We start from the raw sequence: 13,341 nt of genomic DNA, 5'->3' as shown, positions 1-13,341 counted from the left end.
ATGTCAATTTGTCTTATTATTATTACAACAACATTGAATTTAATTATAAATTCCACAATTGTAATTCATGCAAATTCAATTTGTTTTCAAACAAAACAGCCACAGAAGAAAATCTATACAAAATCCAATTAATTAATAATTAAATTGTAAATTGCTGGGAACACCAACACCAGCACCGCAAGAAACAAGACACGATTTTATGGCTAAACAAATCAACCCACGTTTATTTTGTACCATTCTCAACTGGAGAATGAGAATAAGACTAATAATGATGGCATCAATTCCAATTATATTTTGTCATAAGTCATAAAAAGTAATTAACAATTTCTACGTTAAAAATTAGCAAACAATTGTTGGAGATTTTATTTTCATACTTCCAGATAATGATGGGCATTTTCTTGCAACTTTTCGTAAAACATATAATTTTATTCATTTATATTTATTACTTCCGTTGTATCATAACTTGTCATTTGGATTTCTCCTTTTTTTTTCTAACCTAATGACATGCCTTATAACGGGGTGTGCCTCGTGTGCGAAATTAATAACAATACTCCATCAATACTAATGGTGTGGTTGGCATACCAAAGTCTGTACACACATACATACTATGCTGTTGCCACTAGCCTAAGAAAAATGTTACACCTCGGAGGAGGCACGATTTGTTTGCCTATTTTCACAAATGTCGTGGAAGAGGGAAAGAAATATATTTATTTTTATCTACCGTGCAGCAGAAACTAGTGTTATGTATTCCTGTGTGCCTCGCTTCACTTCTTTAAGCAAGCATATCATAAAAATAATAATAATTATGCATAGTATGTTAATAATGTTAATTATAAATAATTACAGTGCAATGAACTAAAAGTAGGCAGGTGAAATTATTTCTCGTTTGATAGCCAATGCAAAAAAAAAGAGATACACAATTAAAATGTTTATAACTAGTGTTGTGTTTCCGTATTTCTTTTTTAATGGTAATCCAAAAAAAAACTAGAGAGAAATGTTGAATTCGCTCTGAGCGAATTGTTTTGTGCAAAAAGTACAGAAATGGAAAACTAGAATAATTGTCAAAATTAGATGGCAATCCTTCAAAATCAACATATCAACCAATCAGAAGCTGGAATCCATGTTCAATTTTTACTCAGCCTAAATTCACTTAGTATAATGTAGAAAAAGGAAACGCCATGTTTGTTTTTTTTTCCTTCAAGTTTTACTAGGTCTTCGTTTACGGGTTCATGAAGGTAAAATCATTTCAAATAAGCATGCCCATCTCTGCATTTTCGTAATTTCACTACATAAAAACAGGTTCCCATCTCTGGTTTGTGTGTATACAATGGATTTGAAAATATAAATTTTGACAATGAGATGTTGTCAAATAAACAATTTTGAAAACAGCTCATGATATTGTTTCATATTTACAAGCGTACAAAAGCATTATGTTGAGAATTTACTAGAAAAAAAGTTATTCGTGATGGAATTCAAGCGTGATAGTGTAATTTCCTTATATTTGGCTGGCAAGTGGCTATCGTTAGAGCACTCCAGCATTTATTGAAAAATGAGCTCGGACTAAAGCCATTGAAATTCCAAAAAGTGCAAGAACTAACACCGCACTTGCTTCGCTTGGCCGAAAGTGGTGAACTGCCGAATTTGGTTTTCTCCGATGAGAAAACATTCGTTGTCCAGCAGTTTGTAAACAAACAAAATGATCGTGTTTACTTGCCAAAGAGGTCAGCTGAAATTTCTTCTCTCGAGAGAGGAAAAAATTGCAAGAAGTAAACGAACAAGATCTTGCAGAACATTTGTAAGATAACCGCAGATCCATTAAAACAAGTTTGATGCAAATGTTAAATCGGAAATATTTCAGTGCAGTCTATTCGTTTTTCATTTTCAACAAATATCGTCTACAACAAATACCTATTATTCCTGCATCTCCAATTTTTTTAGCTGGATTTGACACCAAAATAGCTCATAATCCTCTATTAAATCATTTGAATTTCATCTTTACTTACGTTTTACTTATTTATTTTTCCAATCTTCAAAAAATAGATTGGTTAGATTTGTTTGTTTACAAAACAATTCATTATTGAACAATTTGCAAGCTCGTAGTTACTCAAATGTAAAAATGTCTCTCTCATTAACTGGAGTTTTGGGTAAACGAACAGCTTCAAGCACAAATCTATACAAATAATCGAGTAAACGAACCCTCCTAATATATTTGCATTAATCCTGATTTGGACTTGCGGTAGTTTTTGTGTTTTTTTTTTTTTTTTTTTTAAATTGCCTCATGCATTCATACAAGCCAATTTGCTTTCAGCAATTTTCGCTTTTCAATATTGCTTTTCATGTCATTAAAGTTTATATATCTTTTTTTAATTAAAAACCCAAAAAAATTGTCAGTAACAGCATTTATTTATTGTTTTTTTTTTTTCTTATTAAAAAAATCTTATAACTTTAAGGGTTTTATTTCCTTCTTGAGGGTTTATTCCCTTCTTTTATTTTCTCTTCTAATATAAAGACACTTTATGATATTTCATATTTTAAATAAATAAAGTTCTCTAAAATACAATCCAGCCCCCAGAATCTCTAAATAGAATTTGTTGAACCCCTCCAATTAAGAACAATAAAAAATGATAATACAAAAACAAATATTTGAAATTAACAATCTACCAAATAAATGAAAAACGATCTTAATTTTTTCCCAATTCTTTCATTTCCATTTTTGATTGTACACTTTTTGGTTGGCTTTATGATTATCATCAAGGTGTGGTATTTCGTTATGATTGTCATAATTATAGCAGTTGCTTTTCGATGTGTGTATGTTTGTTTTTCCAGAATAAATGCTGGGTTTGAACACAGTCTGGCTTGGCTTATAATTCCAAAGTCATGCCTTGAAATGGGTTTTTGATTGACGATGTGGGAAGCGTAAATTTTTGTTTGTTTTTCGAGTTTTTATTTTTTAATGGAAAAAGAATTGAAATGTGAAATTACCATTGTTTTCTTTTTGATTTCACTTTGAATGCCAGATGTAAAATTGATGACTTGAAATTTAAGCCACAAAACGAGAGAAAAAATGATAGCAATTAAATAAATTGAATTTTAACAAAGCAATCATCATGATTCACATTAAAAAGTTAATCATGAACCGGAATCGAAGACCGGCGATGCAGCGTCATTGCATTCTCTGTGAACCCAACTTGCCAACCGCCAGCCTACATACCAAACACAATGCTTGCAAACGATGTAAATGTGTATTTGTGTAATGGAAATTTAAATTTATCGACAGTTGATTAAAACGTTTAATAATTTTGCAAACAACATTAGCTGTAAATGAAAAAAAAAAAAAAAAAAAAAAACAGAAAACAAAACTGAAATCTCGTTTTGAACACCTGTGCCTTTAGTGACGACATAAATACTCGAACAACGTTTGCATCAGTGGTGAAATGATTCGACCGGGTTTGTTGTTGGCAACCTGCCGCCTCTTGGTTACTGCTGTTGTTGTTATTGGGTAATGCAATAGAATTTTATGGCCGTTTAATTTCGACTTAAGAAACACGTAACGTAACATCGACGATCGACGACACATTTATTATAAATTATAAATCATTTGGTTTTTCGTGTCGGCCGGACTGATTCGTTTGCCTGATAAATTATCATTTGCCTTTGTTTAGGAATTCAGCAGTTGGGGAATTAATTAAAAATAATAAACAAATAAAATATATCGCACGACAGCGTACAACAACAACAACAGCAACAAGAAAAGTGATACCAATGACAACAACATATAAATATAATAAATAATCTTATGTTCATACAAAATAAGACAACAACAACAAAAAAAACACAAGCAAATTGACATGTGAACATGTGCACTCTGCTTGCATTCTGTGTGGCGACGTGCAAACTGTGACTGTAATTTGGCTGCATTTGTTTTTTGTTGCAGTGGTTCGTACAGGGACTGTGTGACACAACATCAAACAGGCGACCAACAGCAGCAGCAGCAACAACATCGCAAAACAATGAAATAAAATTGAAAATGAAACAACTAACGAGGGAAGGCCGTCCACAGACCGCCATGTAGACAATACCACTCTCTCACATACACACACACACACACACACATAGTGGATTTACAATCAACAGGCAACTATAGTTGCCTTAATAAGTGGGGGGCCTACATGTCGTTGTCCATGTCCATCCGTAGCGGCAAGAAACCGCAACATATCAGCAACACACATACCACCGACCAACACATAAAGATTCATTTGGCTATCATCAACCAATGCAGCAGTCTTACGATTCCGCTGTGACGTTGCAGCTTTGTGTCAAGTGCATCTGAATTGGACATCATGCAGCCTAAGTAGACGTTCTGTTTTTGCTCTTGCTGCACATGTGCAACATTTCATCATTTTGATCTACATGAACTTAAAAAAAAAAACAAAAAAGCATTATCGTGCGAATAATATTTTTATGTGATATTGAGGCAGCAGTGAAAATTAAAATTTCCAAAGTATGTCTGGATTCTGAGAATTATGGTTGGAGAAGAATATACTTTCATAGAGACATGACGAATAGAATAAAAAAATGACCGTGAATTAGATCATGATAATGCTCTCTATTAGTTTAATGGACTCCGGTGTAAACGTATCATTACCAACTCTGTGTTACACCGATCAGACGAAATGTCAATACTCACCTATATGATCAGCTGCGGTAAATCAAGTACCTATTGACTGTAACATGTATTTAACTAAAACTCGAATCTTTATTGATATTAATTAATAAAGCCAATCGTTTTAAAACTATGTTTTGTTTCAGTCGTTTACATTACTGTTTAAAAATGGTTTTTAAATATCTTTCCATTGTAGAAGAATACAGGTAGTCGCATCGACGCAGCTACTGGGACAATGAACTGTCAAACCGATTTTGGAATTGACAATTTTGAATGAAAATTCATTGAAATTTTTAAAAATTGTTGGAAAATTCATTTTACTACAACCACCGATTTGCGTCGTATATGAAAACATTTAAAAATAAACTTATTTTTGATACAAACATTTTAAAAATTTTCACATATCAATGTTCCCAAGCGTTGATGCATCTACCTACAGGGTGAGATGAAAAAACTGCAACCAACTTCAGACTGCTAAAATTTCTAAGCCACTCATCCGACAACTGTTAAAATAATTCCAATGACAGCTCATGATATTGTTTACAAGCGTACAAAAGCATTTTGGTGAGAATTTTCCAGAAAAAAAGTTTTTCGTGGTGGAATTCGAACGTGATTTCTTTATGTTTGGCAGGAAAACTGCAAGTGGCTATCGTTAGAGCATTCCAGCATTTAAATGTAAATAAATCTTTTGTGTCTCGCACCATCACTCATTACCGTGATACTGATAGCGTAGCCCGACGTCAAGGAAGTAGACGGAAGAAAACAGCAACATCTGCAGAAATGGTTCGAATAGTAAAGAAGCGACTTGATCGAAACCCGCGTCGCAGTGGCCGAAAAATGGCTCGTGAGCTGAACATATCGCAATATTCCATTCGGCAAATATTGACAAATGAGCTCGGGGTAAAGCCATTGAAATTCCAAAAAGTGCAAGAACTCACACCGCCACAGAAAGAAAATAGATTCAAAAGAGCTAAAGAGTTGCTTCGCTTGGCCCAAAAGTGGTGAACTGCCGAATTTGGTTTTCTCCGGTTGAGAAAATATTCGTTGTCCAGCAGTTTGTAAGCAAACAAAATGGTGGTGTTTCCTTGCCAAAGAGGTCAGCTGAAAATGTGCACCTTCAGTTGGCCACTAGAACTCAAGAGCCGGCCATAGTGATGGTGTGGGCCGCCATAACAGCCGATCGTCGCCCTCCGCTCGTATTAAACGACCGTGGCATCAGAATAAATGCTGAATATAATCGCGAAAATATTCTGGAGGGTGTATTAAAACCTTGGGCACTCAAACATTATGGCCGCAGACCTTGGACATTCCAACAGAACTTAACACCATCGCACTCATCGCGCGCCACCCATGAATGGTTACAAAATCTCCGGATACCAATCCGTTGGACTATTGTGTCTGGAGTATTTTGGAAAGCAAGGTTGGCCCTAAAAAATACCAAGGTGCCGATCAGCTCAAGCAAGCGCTTCGTCGGGAATGGGCCAAAATACCGCAGAGCAACATTCGGGCAACCTGTGTTGTGTGACATGAATAATATACTCAATTCATAAAATAAATAAATATAATAAGTAAGGTAATTAAATTACACATAACATATTTTTATAGTTAATTTCCAATCTTTTCTCATCTGTCAAAAAATATTAATTATTTTCATTCAACAACAGTGGTGGATTCTGTCCCAAATACAAACTTAAGGGTTCTTAAAAATGTCATTATTTTTGTTGTTGTTATTTTGTACTGTCACAGTTTTTTTTTCCTTGGCGTTATTATCAACGTCATCACCATCATAATAATCACTGTCACTGCAAGTGTTGCCAGGTTGCACAAATAGTATATCACTCTCGTTGTTCTAATAGACATGCAATGACTGTCATTGTTCCGAATTCTTTCGTTCATAGTGTGAGTAAGATACTTGCCGGTTATATAGACAATATTGTATATATGTACAAATGTACGTATGTACAACAATGTATGTGAGACTTCCATGATATACAAGCGTACAAAATTTTGCATGTAAATTTATGTCGATATGTAGGTACGAAGAGATACATGTATGTAAATTGCATGAACTCTATCAAGCTGCTGCTGTTGTTGTTTGTTACTGTGTTGTTCAGTTTAGTTTAGTTTTTTTTTAACGTTTTGTTGTTTTGAAATTGTTTTCTGTAAATGTTTCAGTGTGTGTGTGTGTGTGTGTGTGAGCACTACATACATAGCACATTTATGCGGATATTGAACTCTGAGTGTGGCGTTAATTGACCTCGTGCTTAAAATGTAGAAAAAAATAATGAACACAAAGGCAACAGAATAAATAATAGCAAAACAAATAAATAAAGTCAATTTAAGTAATGTAAAATGTTAAATTAAAAATAATGACATATGAAGTGAGCAATTTTTTCGAAAAGCATTCAACATATTGGACATATTATCCAAACTCCCACGACACCTGGACTCCTATTTTACCTTGTCTGTCTCTCCACTAAAATTGGACATCAATATTTTTCAACTTTGAAAAACAAAATTCAGGGTCATTTGCCCATAAGCAGACCATGAATTTGAATCCGATTGCTTGCATTTTGAAAATCACCCCCTGAGCTCAGTTGCAGAAATATTTAGCCACTGGCAAACAAAGATCGAAAAACTGAATAAGAACAAATGAATGAATGGATGGATGAACGAACTAACGAACGACAGGCCGACCGACTGAGCCAAAACTTATTATCTTTTCGAATAAATCTTTAATTAATTTTATGAACTGAAATTTGTGTACTCGTGTACTCAATTTAAATTTTAATTAGTTTTTCTTAGGCACAAATACAAGGAGGCACTGTGTACACCAATACATGCATACATACATAGATGCCATTGGTCTCAAAATATTAATGTAGGTATTGTGTGTGTGTGTGGGGGGAAAGTGCTTGCTCAACATTTTACACAAAGCAATTCATCAATGCAAGCATGCACACACACACATACATGAAACATTTATTTGTATAACATTTTATATTTAACTTTATTAAAAATAAATGCCACAAAATTAAATTATAAATCCTTTCCATGACGATGATGAGAATGAACCAACACCACCACCATCCCCTACGCCCTTTTCCCAAAAAAAGACCCAAAGAAGAAAACCCGAAAACAAAATCCATTCGTAGCAACGACGATGGCAACCAACCACAACAACATGGAAAAACGTGACAAAAGTTAATTACAAAGTTTTCCTTCTCATCGTCATCGACAACAACGATGTTGTTGGCTTCGTCATCAACTTGATGTACGAAATATGCAAGTTCGAGTGTGTACAGAGGGTGGGGAGGAGGGAAGGCCTGCATTTGTTGTGCTAGATCAATTTTTTTGTTTTCGTTGCAAAAATACGATGCTTGTTTTGATTGCATATGTGTGTGTGTGTGTGAAAATAGTATGGGAATATCGCTATTTAGGCCCCTGCTATTTTGTTTTTAATTTGCTGGGTCCACCAAGGGCATGACAGTTGGATTTGGAACCAGAATCTTAAGGCCTTTTTCTGTGTGAATTATAAAAACCAAATGCGAAATAAAAACAACGACTTTTTACAACTAATTTTTTCTGACAGGTTTGATAGATGACAGCTCAAGCAATAGAGATGGTAACTGCTAAACCCATAAAAAAATACTTGAAAATTTGGAAAACCAGAGAGAAAACAAACACTTAAATCATTACTAAAATATTTTCTAAAATTACCGCACTTTTCTCTTTAGCAAAGCAATTAGCGCGTTTACATGTAAATTTATTGAGTGTAAACGTACTATTATTTGGCCATGCTTGATACACAACTATTTTGATTACAAATGAAAAAGTGATGCCAAATTGTTGTTGTATGCGCATAAGAGTTCCTTGTATTCGATATTAGTTAAAACATTTTTTGCTTTAATTCAATAAAATTAAAAAAAAAAAATGTAAAAATAATGGCGTTTGACTTTGTTGCAGTTTTTTCATCTAACCCTGTAAATCATGGCAGAATAATACAGATAGTCGCATCGACACAGCTGCTGGGACAAAGAATTGTCAATTCAATGTCGGAATTAAAATGTTTGAATGAAAAATTATTCAAATTCGTTAAAATTGTTGAAAAATGCCCATCATAACAACTTCCGATTGATATCGTACGTATAACATGTACAAATATACTTATATATATATATATATATATATATATATATATATATATATATATATATATATATATATATATATATATATATATATATATATATTATATATATTTAAAAAAAACATTGGTAGAAGAATAGAGATAGGCGCATCAGTATTCTTCTACCATGCTTGACACACAACTATTTTGATTACAAATGAAAAAGTGATGCCAAATTGTTGTTGTATGGGTATAAGGGTGCCTGTATTTCGATATTAGTCATACTTTCCGCATATTGTTTAAACTCTACTTCGCAAAAACTGTATTGAACGAATTATATTATCAATATATTAGCTAAAATCGTTTCGCAACATAATATATCTTTTCCTCAATTATTTGGAATTATTTGTTTTTATCGGAAAGAAAGAACCACTTTCTTTTAAGATAATTACTTTGAAATTTCCATTAAATACACAAACTTGATAAGTTTAGTATTCATTTAATTATTTTTAAATGCTGTGTTCTTCTTGAAACCATTTTGAATATCGACTTTAAAATCTCTCAACTCGTCTACATTAGTTTGGTCGCTTCTGTTAGCCATCCATCCATCCAACGGCAGACTTGGACTCCACACACTTGAGAAAGTAAGCAATGTAAAAGTAAACAAGAAAATATTGAGGATATTTTAAATTAAAAACATGCTAAATAAACATTAATTATAAATTGTACTGGGTATGTATGTAAAAACGAGTTCTACTACTACATGTTACTACTTTTCCATGTTTCTGTTTTTTTTCGTGCCATTTTCATGTCGCTGTTGCTGCTACGTTATTATTTTAATTGACGTTCGGCTGCTGTCATTAGCTACAAAGTTTATTTACATGACGACGATGACGATGACGACGACGGCGATGGCAATGATGATGAGATGGCAATAATGGTAATGGTTGATGGGAATAGTGACGTTTAGTTAGAAGCGGCAGCACTGCTGCTACTCGGGCTGTTGACTTTGTTGTGGAAACCAAATTAAAATGTAACATTCTTGTGGCGAAAAAATAATAATAATTAGAATTTATGACAGGGAATTCATATAGTTGCTATTAATTTAGCACAAAATTCAGCATGTTGTTGTAGTTTTTCGAATAAATAATTTAAATTTGGAATTTCGGTGTTGCCGTAACACCAATGCTGTTATAGAAAAATCCATAATAATGTCAATCGCAAAATGTATTAATAATATATGTTATATTTGATAATTCCAATTCAATGAAATTATCGGAAAGTTACGAATATGTTTTCCGATGACAGCGAAAGTTTTAGGCAAATGTTCTAATTAGTATTAAAATGTCTGTAAGTAAAGTTTTAGATCTAACACAGTTTTGATAAAAGTCGTAAATTGACATTTTAAATAGTGAGTCTTATACAGCGTTTACATGAGTAGCTTCAATTTTTTGTAGCATTAAAACAAGCAAGTAAAATTTCGAAAATTTTAAATTTTTTTCTGTCATACACATATTTAGTTTACTGTAAATTTTTGCATGCGTAAACGTCGGACTTTTGATGCAACAATTCTTTTCTAAAACTTGTTATTGACACTTTATATTGTGACTGGTAGCGTAGCCCGACGTCAAGGAAGTGGACGGAAGAAAACAGCAAGATCAGCAGAGATGGTTCGAAAAGTAAAGAAGCGACTTGATCGAAACCCACGTCGCAGTGGCCGAAAAATGGCTCGTGAGCGGAACATATCGCAATATTCTATTCGGCAAATATTGAAAAATGAAATTGCCATTTAAATTCCAAAATGTGCAAGAACTTACACCGCAACAAAAAGAAAATAGACACAAAAGAGTTAAAGAGTTGAAGCTGAAAATGTGCACCTTCGGTTGGCCACCAGAACTCAAGCACCGGCCATTGTGATGGTGTGGGTCGCCATAACAGCCGATGGTCGCTCTCTTCTCTTATTAATCGACCGTGTCATCAGAATAAATGCCGAATATTATCGTGAAAATATTGGAGAGGATGTATTAAAACCTTGGGCATGCAAACATTTTGGCCGCAGACTTCGGACATTCCGACAAGAATAATTACAACATGATGTTCCCCGCTACAGCTGCTGGGACAACGAACTGTCAAAACAATTTTGGAATTGAAATTTTTGAATAAAAATGTGTAAAAATTGTTGAAAAATTGTATTGTAATAACCTCCAATTGACGTCGTAGAAAAATCTTCTTATTTTTGAAAAAAAAAAAAAACATTTAAAAATTTTTGACGTTGATGCATCTACCTGTATTTTGTTACCAAGAGTATTAACATAATCTGCATTTATGCCAGTTTACATTTAAGACATTTGTACTGAGAAAGTGATTTATCCTATTCATATTTATTCTATGAAATTATGAGTTAAAAAATCATGATGAGGCAGTAATCAGGATAAAGGGTTTTAATGTAAACTCAGTTTCAGTTTCTAATATTATAAACGTCAACATAGAAAACCCAGTTTTTCGCATCCACCAACAACTAAATACAAAAGCACATTTTAAATATTTCTATACATTGCCTTTTAATAAAAAAACATATTTACATTTTTTAATTCCATTTATAATTTCCAACATTTATTTGATGCCCACCCCCTGCATTAAACATATACTTCACAGGCTTTCCATGTCATTTTTCACAATAACAATGACTGCCTATTATTATTCCGAAAAAGACCACCTGCAATTTTCTGGTACCTCAACATCCCAGATATTCCCCAATCAGCCGCATACAAACGACCAAAAAAAAAAAAAAAATAGCTGCATGTGAGATGCAAAGATGTAAAATGGCAAGAAGAGAGAAATGTTGAAAATCTTTATTCTTCCAAGACATTGTATGCCACTTTAAATAATTAACCAAACAACAAGACGTGCACAGGAAAAACAACAACAAACCAAAGAAGAAATCCAAGTAAAATGAGAAAATATAAAAATCGTAAATCAACAACTCTCAAGCATGGAAAGAAAATGCTTTTTGGGTGACCATGAAGTACGAACAGGGAAGAAGGCAAAGGAGAGGAGAGAGGAAGCAAAGGAGGAGTATTGTAAACGAGCGCATCGCAAGAATACCAACGGCTATGTCGTTCAAGCAAACGTTCATTATATCCAAGTGGATATGAGAACCACTCGGCGGTGGTGGCGGCATATATGCTTAACTAACGTTCCCTTACATATAGACATTGAAGTCTAGGTTGGCCGATAGAGGATGGTTAGGGGAGACTCCCATGTGTGTGTGTGTGTGTGTATGGGAAGAATATACTTAAAATAAACAGCTGAACATTAAATGTGGGGTTTTATTTTCTTTCTTGAATCGCATAAGACATAAGTTTAATTAACACAAAAAGAGTCTTTAATTAAATCAACAATAATCGCCGCACATGATGTTATAATAAAGGAGAGAAAACAGAGAAAGAAAAATAATTCACTTTATTGGGTAATATATTTCTATTCAATTAAATTTAAAAATTTGTGAAATGATTAGGTTTTAGCGAGTACTGCTAAAAAACTCACAATGTATTTGAAATTCCAAATAAATTAAATATTAATTTCATGATAATTACATTATTTATTTGCAATACTCCCCGACAAACAATACCCCACACACCCTAACAAAAAGATTCACAAAGTTTGGATTCCATGAAAAAAATAAACTAACAAAAAAGTCAAAAAATACACACACACAAAAAAAGAGCAATGAACTTTTGATGAATTACCGAAGAATTTCGTTTAAAAATAAATGCGGAACAAAACAAAACAAGCAACAACAAAATAAACACAAGAAATAAAGATTAACTTGGAGTACAAATTCGCATATATAAATACATAACTCAAAAGGTTCTTTTTGTTGTTGCTGTTGTCGGCGGGTAGGTACATTGTTAATTCAAGACTTGAATTAGATGAATCATAATTTGTTATGCTGTTTTTTTTTCTTCTTCTTCTCTCTTTCTTTTTGTTTATGAAAGAGCATATTTTATTGTTATTTTTTTTGCGGTGGGTATTGAGTAGAAACGTTTTTAACATAATTTGTCTTAATTAAGCGGTTTTTGTTGTCTTAACCCATTTCTATGAATGTCAATGGCTTACCCGTAATTTCAACAGTTTGTAACGTGCGCTTCGGTTCGTTCATTTTTTTTCTTGCGGCTCTTCAAGTATTTTTTGTTGAAAATATTTTTTGTTGAATAATAATTACCAAGCATTAAACTTACCTAAAAAAGAGAGAACAAGAAAAAAATAACATCAATATTTATAATCGGTAAATATTATTAAGTATATCTAATGTGTTTTTAAATTAAATTTTTTTATGGTCTATTGTTTGAAATGTTAGTTTTAAATCCTTAGGAATCGAATGAGGCGTAACTTTTGTACTTTTCAATCCAAATAGAACGTGGATACTATGGAGCTCACAGATAAATACTAAATTTTTTCTTGGGAATATACAGGGTGACATAAAAAAAACTGCAACAAAGTCAAACGCCATAATTTTTACATTTTTTTCACATTTTATTGAATGAAA

General features: G+C 33.1%; 1 protein-coding gene and 1 long non-coding RNA gene across 7 annotated transcripts in view; both read right to left on the bottom strand.

Moving 5' to 3' along the window:
* Positions 1–13,341, bottom strand: part of LOC101900516 (methylcytosine dioxygenase TET) — a 294,319-nt gene that overhangs the window by 27,834 nt on the left and 253,144 nt on the right. The gene's annotated exons all lie outside the window — the stretch shown is intronic.
* LOC131806868 (uncharacterized) overlaps positions 11,353–13,341 on the bottom strand; it is a 37,177-nt gene continuing 35,188 nt past the window's right edge. Inside the window, exon 3 of the long non-coding RNA XR_009344204.1 lies at positions 11,353–13,033. This is a non-coding gene — a long non-coding RNA (uncharacterized LOC131806868). The remainder of the gene's footprint in view (positions 13,034–13,341) is intronic.

Source organism: Musca domestica, unplaced genomic scaffold (genome assembly GCF_030504385.1).
Source record: "Musca domestica strain aabys unplaced genomic scaffold, Musca_domestica.polishedcontigs.V.1.1 9, whole genome shotgun sequence".
NCBI lineage: Eukaryota > Metazoa > Arthropoda > Insecta > Diptera > Muscidae > Musca > Musca domestica.
Note: the sequence above shows the minus strand (reverse complement) of the source record. Positions and strands in the feature narration are given on the sequence as shown.